This window comes from Dasypus novemcinctus, chromosome 20 (assembly GCF_030445035.2).
Source record: "Dasypus novemcinctus isolate mDasNov1 chromosome 20, mDasNov1.1.hap2, whole genome shotgun sequence".
Lineage (NCBI taxonomy): Eukaryota > Metazoa > Chordata > Mammalia > Cingulata > Dasypodidae > Dasypus > Dasypus novemcinctus.
Window position 1 is genome coordinate 5321854 of NC_080692.1, and position 9760 is coordinate 5331613.

Below are 9760 nucleotides of genomic sequence, written 5' to 3' on the forward strand. Positions count from 1 at the left end.
AGAATTAATAAGGTCACAGGACACAAGATTTTTAAGCAAATATCAAATTAATGTCTATATTCTAGAAACAAAAAATTGGAAAATGACATTTTAAGAATAGCATTTATGATATCATAAAATGTGAAAGAGCTGGGGATCAATTTATTTTTATTTTTTCTTTATTTTTAAAGGAGATTTAGATTATATAAATGTTACATCAAAAATACAGGGGATTCCCGTATACCCCACCCCCTCCCTTTCCTAAGCTTTTCCACATTAACAACATGTTTATTAGTGTGGTACATTTGTTACACCTGATGAACACTTACTGAAGCTTTGCTACTAATCATGGTCTATAGTTTACATTATGTGTTACACTTTGCACCACACAATTTTATAGGTTTTGACAAAATGTATAATGTCTTGTATCTGTCATTGCAAAATCCTGCAGAACAATTCCAATGTCCAAAAAATGTCCCATGTTACACCTATTCTTCCCTCTTCCTCCCCTCAGAACTTCTGGTGACCCCTGTCTTTATATCAATAGTACAAGTTCTTCCATACTAGAATAATAATATGTCTATTTTAGTCTATTGTTGCATTTCCCCCTTATGTTTGTACATTCCTCAACCTTGAAGATTTTGGGATGGTGAGGCCCACTCTCCTTCTAATTGAGAAAGGGGTTAGAGTGCTTTGGGATCAGTTTAACAGAATAGGTGCAAGACTGGTACATTAAAAACTGCATATATTGCTGAAAGAAATGAAGGAAGACCTAAAAGAATGGAGAGACATTCCATTTTCATGGACTGGATGGCTGACTTGTATTCAAATATTTATTTTCCCTGCCTTAATTTGCTGTGGCTGCTGTAACAAATAACCAAAAACTAGGGGCCTTAAAACAACTGAAAGGTGTTCTCTCAGATTCTGGAGCTTGGAAGTCTGAACTCTGTTTCCCTGGGCTGTGGGGAGGGCTGTGCTCCCTCAGAGGTCCTGGGTGAGTGTGCTCCCTGCCGTTCCAGGGTCTGGTGGCTGTGGGCATTCCTTGGCATGTGGCTGCATCACTCCGGTACCTGCCTCCCTGGTCACACGGCCTTGTCTTCCAGTTGTCTGCTGTCTCCCTCTCCCTCCCTCTCTTAGAAGGATGCATGGGATTGCCTTTAAGACCCACATGGATAACGCAGGATAAGTTCCCATCTCAAGAGCCTTAATCACATCTGCAAAGTCTTTACCACATCAGGTAACATTTATAGTTCCAGCATTAGAACTTGCCAAATTTGGTTGACCATTATGCAACCTACTACACTCCCCAAATCAATCTATAGATTGAATGTAATTTCAATAAAAATCCCAGTAGAACATTTTGTCGATATTGGCAAGTTTAGTGCAAATTTATATGTAATCACAAAGGAACTAGAACAGACAAAAAAGGGAAAATAAAGAACAAAGTTGGAGAACTCATACTACCCAAGTTCAAGACTTACTTTTAAGCTATAGTAATCAAGACGGTATTGTACTGGCATAAGATAAGACATTTAGAGCAATGGAACCCACTGGGGTCCAGAAATAGACACAAACATCAAGTCAATTGATTTTTTATAAAGATGCAAGATATTCAATGGAGAAAGAAAAATTATCTCCAACACATCATGCTGAAACAATTAGATACCCATTTAGAAAAATAAAACATTAACTGATGAATCAATGAACACAACGTAGTATATCCAAACAATGGAATACTGATCACTGATACAAAGGAATGAACAATTGGTACACTTAACAACATGGATGAATCTCAAAAACATTTGCTAAATTGAATAAGCCAGGCACAAGAAGGTATATACTGTATGATTCCCTTTATACAAAATTCTAGAAAAGGCAGAACTGTGGTGACAGATGGAAGATTTGTGGTTGTCACAGTCTAGGGTTAGAACAAGGTGATTAACTTTTAAATCAAGGACACAAAGGAAGTTTCAGAGGTAAGGTAAATATTCTGTCTATATTATAGTGGTGGTTACATGACTTTGGCCATTCATTACAACTCAAGATAATGAACATTTAAAATTAGGAAAATTAAAAAAAAAATAAAATTAGAAAAATTTACTGTATATAAATTGTAACCCAGTAGATCTTATTTTAAAAATACTTTCACAGAATGGTTGATGTGTCCTATGGATATCCACAAATTACTTCCTTTTGTTTTTGTTTGAAAGTGATTGATTCCTACTTGTTGCTTGGAGATCCTTGTTTAGCACACATGGAATCCTTTTGTTTATTGCTATTACTCCTATAAAAGCAATAAATAATATACTGCATATGGCAATCAAGGATAGGATAAATCTTACATAAGCAGTTGACTGGAAGGTGACAGAGAAGCATTTCCTCAGAACTAGCTGCTCATGTACCTACCTTTACCCTTAAACCAGGGCAAGCATCAAGACCAGGTGATAGGGCTGGCCATCCTCACTTCACTTGGCTTTGGGCTCAGCTTCCCAATGTCTTCTATTTTTGAGGCTGTCCTTATTCAGCCAGTGCTCCTCCAGGCCCCCAGGTTTTAGCCCACATCCTCAGAAAAGAAGGCCCTTCGTCATCTCCCAGCATTGTTCTCACCTTGTCTACCTTTCAGCCACTGGGTCGGCCATGCCCTGAGGAGACTTTTCTTTCTCTTGCTTCCTGACCTTTCCATCTCTCCGCTTCTACCTGGCTTGTCCTCTGCTCCCCCAATTACCCCTTTTCCAGTATAACTCATCCTACTCATCTTTCAGCATTCAGTATATATGTCACTTGCTCCAGGAAGCTTGACCCCCTCAGGGATATATTAGATGTTTCTCTTGGGTGCGTCCAGGGCACCGTTCATGCCCCCAAGATCTGGTGACAACATCTGAGCCCTACGTATAAACTTTCCTGAAGCTGGTTCTACACTCACTTATGTGAGCCAGCAAATTCCTTATTTTACTAAAGCCACTTGTCTTAAGTTGCTTTCTGTTGCTACCAATACCATCATAACTGATGATTATGAAAATGAATACAATAATCTTCTTGTCTGACAAAGGCCCTGGAGAAGGGGACGGAGGAACTTGGTACTGGGAACTGGGAGAAAACCTAACAGGAGCAGACTGAGTCTACTTAGAGCCTTTCTCTGTTAGCTAAGCTCAGGTGCTTGAGAGGCCTAAAGGCCCCCTAATATTCTTCTAGTTAGGACAGTTAATTAGGTTGGAAGAAGAGAAAGGCAAGGCCACTGAGCCCCAAAAACAGCAATAGGACATCTGGTACTGCATCTCGTGATCGATTCCTAGAAGGTGATGGGAAAGTGGTCTTAGAGAAGCAGCCTTGCCAGTTTGCAGCATGTTCCCATAGGAGTAGGAATTGAAAGCCAGTGAGGCAAAGCTTCACATAGGGGAGTGCTGGACAAGCTCACAGACCTGTCTCCAGCAAAGGGTGGTCTACTGGTCAATCTGAATCATTTGCTTGCATCATCCAAATAACGGGGTGGGAGAGTATGTGTTTACAGATCAGAGATTTGGATATCATTTTATTGATCAAAAATTATTTAATAACATGGCTTAGCTAATGGATGTCTTAGAGCAGAAACCTCCCAGAAGAGTCTCATAGCAGAACCAGCCCTAGACCATAATTTTTCCCTTGAAGAGATGAGAGCCAAGAGAGATGTCATTTTTGCTCAAGGCCACACAGTTCTAGAGAGCCAGGGCTGGGACTGGGGCTAGTAGCCCACTGCTGCTTTAGATGCAGCTCTGTGGCCCCAGGCAAGGCAGCGGTAGAGTGTGTAGGTGCAGGAAAGAGAAACAAACTCACGCATGGATGTGTCCTCCAACCAGCAGGTGGCAATCTACTGGGAAATCTCAGAACAGTATTTGGTCTCCTTCTAGACCTCCAGTTTGCCATTTCCTGATTCTTCTCCCCAACTAGGGGATTAGCCCAAGGAGCTCAGCCTTCTCTCAACACCTTACTTTCTTTCAGCTGCCCTGTGAAAGAGGATCCTAGGACGCTGGGGAGATTAAAAGTAACATTCTGTCAGATAAGGGTGAGGATAACTATGATACAATAAAGACAATTAACTTCTGCTTGGGGAATTGTTTTCAAAATTTTAATTATCCAGTTAAATGTGAGCAAATGTAAAAAGCTATTTTATTCGGATCTTAGTTACTGAAATTTTTAATGTGATAATCCATTTCCTAGAAAAGTAAATGAAGTAGGTGAAGCATAATTTGCTCTTTGAAGAAAATGATTCTGTAATGGTATATATCAATATCAATTCTCATTGCACAGTATTGATGATGTACATGGAAAAATCCTAGGAGATAGTATAGTTTAAAAATAAATCCTTGCTGTGCTGTGCTGTTGGATTTGCTTTGCTAGTATTTCATTGAAGATTTTTGCATCTATATTCATAAGAGATATTGGTTTGTAATTTTCTTGAAGTATCTTTATCTGGCTTTGGTATGAGGGTGATGTTGGCCTTGTAGAATGAATCAGGGAGTGGTCTCTTAAAATTTTTTGGAAGAATGTGAGCAGGATTGGTGTTACATCTTCTTGGAAGGTTTGGTTCAATTCCCCTGTGAAGCCATCAAGTCTGGGGCTCTTCTTTTTGGGGAGACTTTTGATTATTGATTCAATCTCTTTACTAGTAATTGATTTGTTGAGATTTTCTCTTTCTTCTTCAGCCAGTGTTGGTAGTTTGTGTGTTTCTAAAAATTCACATGATTCATTCAGGTTATCTAATTTGTTCGCATACAATTGTTCATTGTATCTTTTTAAAATTGTTTTATTTTATTTAAGTTTTGCATTGTATCTTTTAATCGTCCTTTTTATTTCAATGGGTGTATTAGTCACCCAAAGGGGTGGTGATACAAAGTACCAGAAATCTGTTGGCTTTTATAAGAGGTGCTTATTTGGGGTAAAAACTCAGTTACAAGGCCTTAAAGAGTCCAACTCAAGGCTGCTTTCTCACCAAAGTCAGTTGCCACATGCTGAAGCAAGATGGTCACCGATCTCTGTGAGGGTGCAGCCTTCCTCTCTCTCAGCTCCAGGCTGGCCTACGGCTTGTTTCTTTCTGGGTTTTCTCGGCACTGCAGACTATGAGGCGAATGGCTCTTCTCTCTTCCCGGGCAGGATCAACGTTCTCTCCTTTGCCGTGTCTCTGGAGCCCTCTCCCTTCTTCTGTGTGTCTTCTCGAGTGAGTGTCCATTTATATAGCCCACCAAGGGGGCAGGAACTTAACTTGAGTTACACCCTACATGGCTGAATCAAAGTCCTAATCTTTTTTTTTTTAAAGATTTTATTTTTATTTATTTATTTTTAAAAATTTATTTCTCTCCCTTCCCCACTCCCCCCATTGTCTGTTCTCTGTGTCCATTTGCTGTATATTCTTCTGTGACCACTTCTATCCTTATCAGTGGCACCGGGAATCTGTATCTCTTTTTGTTGCATCATCTTGCTGCATCAGCTCTCTGTGTGCGGTGCCACTCCTGAGCAGGCTGCACTTCTATCGTGCAGAGTGGCTCTCATTATGGGGTGCACTCCTTGGGACACCCCTGCATGGCACGGCATTCCTTGCTCGCATCAAGCACTGCATGTGGGCCAGCTCACCACATGGGTAAGGAGGCCTGGGATTTGAACCCTGGACCTCCCATGTGGTAGGCAGACGCTCTTATCAGTTGAGCCAAATCCACTTCCCAAAGTCCTAATCTTAACATAATTTAATCTGCGACGTATCAGCTGAGTTTAATACAAGGGTATCATGCCCAGAGGAACAGACCAGTTTATAAACATAATCTCTCTTTTTGGAGTTCATAATCTCAAACTGCCACAATGGGTTTGGTAGCAATGCTCATCTTTCCATTTCTGATTCTAGTTATTTATATCCTTTCTCTTTTTTCTTTCATCAGTCTGCCTAAAATTTTGTCAGGTTTCTTGGTCTTTTCAAAGTACCAACTTCTTGTTTGATCGACTTGCTCTTGTCTATTTCATTTGTCTCTGCTCTAATCTTTGTTATTTCCTTCCTTCTACTTGCTTTGTGTATAATTTGCTCTTCTTTTTCTAGTTCTTTCAGTTCTAAAGTTAGGTCTTTCTTCTTTTTAAATGTAAGCATTTAGAACTATAAATTTCCCTTCAGCACTGCCTTTGCTGCATTCCATAAGTTTTGGTATGTTGTATTTTCATTTTCATTTGCCTCAAGATGTTTCTTAATTCCCCTTGTGATTTCCTCTATAACCCATTGGTTGTTTAAAATTATGTTGTTTAATTTCCACATATTTGTGAATTTTCCACTTCTTCCTCTCTTATTGATTTCTGGTTTCATTTTTTTGTGGTTGGAGAAGATACATTGTATGGTTTCAATATTTTTGAACTTACTGTGACTTATTTTATTTTGTGACCTAACATATGGTCTATCCTGGAGAATGATTCATGTGAACTCATGAAGAATATATATTCTGTTGATGTTGAGTGAAATGTTCTATATATGTCTGTTAGTTCTCATTGGTTTAGAGTTTTGTGTTGTATTTTCTTATTGCTCTTCTGACTAGATGTTCTACCCAGTGTTGAAGGTGGTATTTTAAAATCTCCTATTAATGTAGAACCATCAGTTTTTCCCTTCAAATCTGTCAGTATTTGCTTCATGTATTTTGGGGCTATGCTGTTAGGTGCATATACATTTATAATTGTTACATTTCCTATTGAATTGATCCCTATGTATGTAACGATGATCTTTGTCCCCTTGTAAAAGTTTTTGCCTTAAAGTCTATTTTATCTGGTATTAATATAACTTCTAATTTGGTTCTTACTTGCATGGTCTTGTTTTTCCCAGCCTTTCACTTTAAGGTGAGTCTCTTGCAGACAGCATATTGTTGGGTCACATACTATTTTTTATCCATTCTGCCAATCCCTACCTTTTGACTGGATGGTTTAATTTGTTTACATGTAAAGTCACTGCTGATAATTCAGGACTTTCTTCCCTTGTTGGTACCCTCAATACTGGCACATCTCTGTTTATTGTCCCCTGGTAAGCTCTTTTCAATGTACTTTTAGTGTGTTATCTGATCTCATGATATTTAGAAACCAGTTTGTGGGAACTAGGTGTGCTCATGTGTCACCGCTTTTTTCTCAGTGGTAATTAATCTAAGAAATATATGTGTTTATACTAACCCATGTGTATGCACATATATACATTTATTTCTATATCTGTGTAACTGTGTGTGTACATATAAACAAATATATGTATATATGTTTATATGTATACACGCATATGTATACATATAATCATGAGTTCAAATTGGAAAGAAGTGGGGCAAAGATGTAGGTATTATCTAAACTTTATTCTAGTGAGGGTAGCCAAGACATCACACTTTTACCTTGGGAAGTAATTCTAAAATCCAATAAAATAGAATTAAAGGCAGCAAAATAGTGTAAGGAGTCAAGAGGCATGTTACATACTGACAAAAGGAATAATAGAGCAAGAAGATGTAATCCATGAACTGAACAGCATACCCTAAAAATATAGCACAGGGGGAGAAATATATAGATCAATAAGAGGAGTTGGGGGAAACGGACTTTGGCCCAGTGTTTAGGGCGTCCGTCTACCATATGGGAGGTCCACGGTTCAAACCCCGGGCCTCCCTGACCCGTGTGGAGCTGGCCATGCGCAGTGCTGATGTGCGCAAGGAGTGCCGTGCCACGCAAGGGTGTCCCCCGCGTGGGGCAGCCCCATGCGCAAGGAGTGCGCCCGTGAGGAGAGCCGCCCAGCGTGAAAAGAGAGAGCAGCCTGCCCAGGAATGGCGCCGCCCACACTTCCCGTGCCGCTGACGACAACAGAAGCGGACAAAGAAACAAGACGCAGCAAATAGACACCAAGAACAGACAACCACGGGAGGGGGGGGGAATTAATAAATAAATAAATCTTAAAAAAAAAAAAGAAGAGTTGGAAGTTTTAACATACTTCTCTCAGAAATTGATAAAACAAGCAGGCTAAAAGGAATCAAAGATATAGATCTGAATTATACCATTAAGAATCTAAGCTATTAGCTATTGAATTAGTTTCCCATTGTTGCTATAACAAACTACCAAAATGTAGGGACTTAAAACAGCACAGATTTGTTTTCTTACAGTCCTGAAGTCAGATATCTGAAATGAGTCTCACAAGGTTAAGGTCAAGGTGTTGGCCGGGCTGGACCCTAGTGGGACTTCCAGGGATGATCCAGTCCTTTTCTCTCCCAGCGTCTAAAGGCTGCTGGCATTTCTTGGCTCCATCATTCCCATTTCAGGCTCCACAATCACATGGTCTCATCTCCTGCAGCCAACTCACCCCTGATGTTTCTCTGCTAAGGACACTTGTAATTGTATTTAGGACCCTTTGGAGAGTCCAGGCTGACCTTCCATCTCAAGATCCTTAATTTAACTGCATCTGCAAATTCTCTTTTGTTATTTAAGACAACACATTCACAGGTCTAGGGATCAGGATATGGATGTCTTTGGTCATTTCAATATTGTTGTGTCTCAGGGAATGGGGAGCCCTAAGGAGAGGGACAGAGGAACAGTCAGAACCCGCAACATGTATCCACTAAGCTCGCCGTCTGATGTGGGTGAGGTTTGGGGCACTCCAAAACAATGAGAACATTAACCTCTGAGATGGCTGACCACTATATCAGATATAATATTAGTGCCAAGAGATGTGCTTGGCACAGTTTGCCACAAATCTTCAATTTGTAAAAAAAAAAAAGCTATATCTGTGAAGGACAATAAAAAGAAGCGCACTGTACTTGAAATGTGGTTAGTTTCACAGAGAAAATGAATTTTAAATTTCATTTCGCTTTCTTTAATTTAGAGTTAAAGCTGAATAGCTATGGGTGCCTACCATATTGGACAGTACAGAATTAGAGAGAAATTTGTGACTTTAAATATGTTTATAATAATATAAAAATGTTTTTAAAAATGAGCAAAAGTATAGTCGGAGAAAGAGCAGCAGCGCAAGCCCAAATTAACTAAAAGAAATCATAAAGGGTAGAAGTCAATTAAATAGAAAACTACAGCAGAAATAGAGATTAACAATCAAAAGGAAGTTATTTGAATAGATAAGATAGTAAAAACTCTAATGAAACCGATTAAGAAGATAAGATGATGCAAAGAAGCAAAATACAGACTTACATAGCCACAGAGCAGCGGAGGGGCAGACGTCCAGTGTTGACCTGCCCGTGGTGTGGGCTGCTGGGCCTCTGGTGTGTTGGCAGTGGTCGGGCCTCTACTGGGCGCTGGTAACATCTGAGCATTAGTTTTAACCGCACAGACTTACCCCCTGAATTTTTGGCTTTCTTGGAGATTCTGTGAGCTATCAGTATCTTTATATTTCAAGCCAGCTAAAATTTTCTTTAAATAAAAAACTATATTTTTACGGAACTTTCGGATTTACGGAAAAATTACACCAAAAGTACAGGGACTACAATGATGGCAGTATTTTTCGTCAACAGCAGTTCACCAATTGAGCACAGGGAATTCCTACATACCACCTCTCACACACACTAGTTTCTCCTGTTATGAACATCTTACAGCAGTGCGGTACATTTGTTACAATTGATGAACCAATATGAAGCCTTGCTACTAACTGTGATCTATAGCTCACATTACAGCGGAAACTTCGTCAGGTACAGTTTTACAGGCCTTGACAAGCGTATAATGTCTTGTATCCATCATTGTAGTATCATGCAGGACAGTTTCACTGCCCTAAAAATGCCCCGTGTTCCTCCAACTCATTCCTTGCCCTCCCCTCTGAAAC

The 9760-nt window shown here is 39.7% G+C and overlaps 1 non-coding gene across 1 annotated transcript; it reads left to right on the top strand.

The window, feature by feature from the left end:
- The first annotated feature begins 9424 nt into the window (after positions 1 to 9424).
- On the top strand, positions 9425 to 9479 carry LOC111762467 (small nucleolar RNA SNORD56). The gene has a single exon (XR_002795572.1). It is a non-coding gene; the product is annotated as a small nucleolar RNA SNORD56 (small nucleolar RNA).
- Positions 9480 to 9760: the final 281 nt, after the last annotated feature.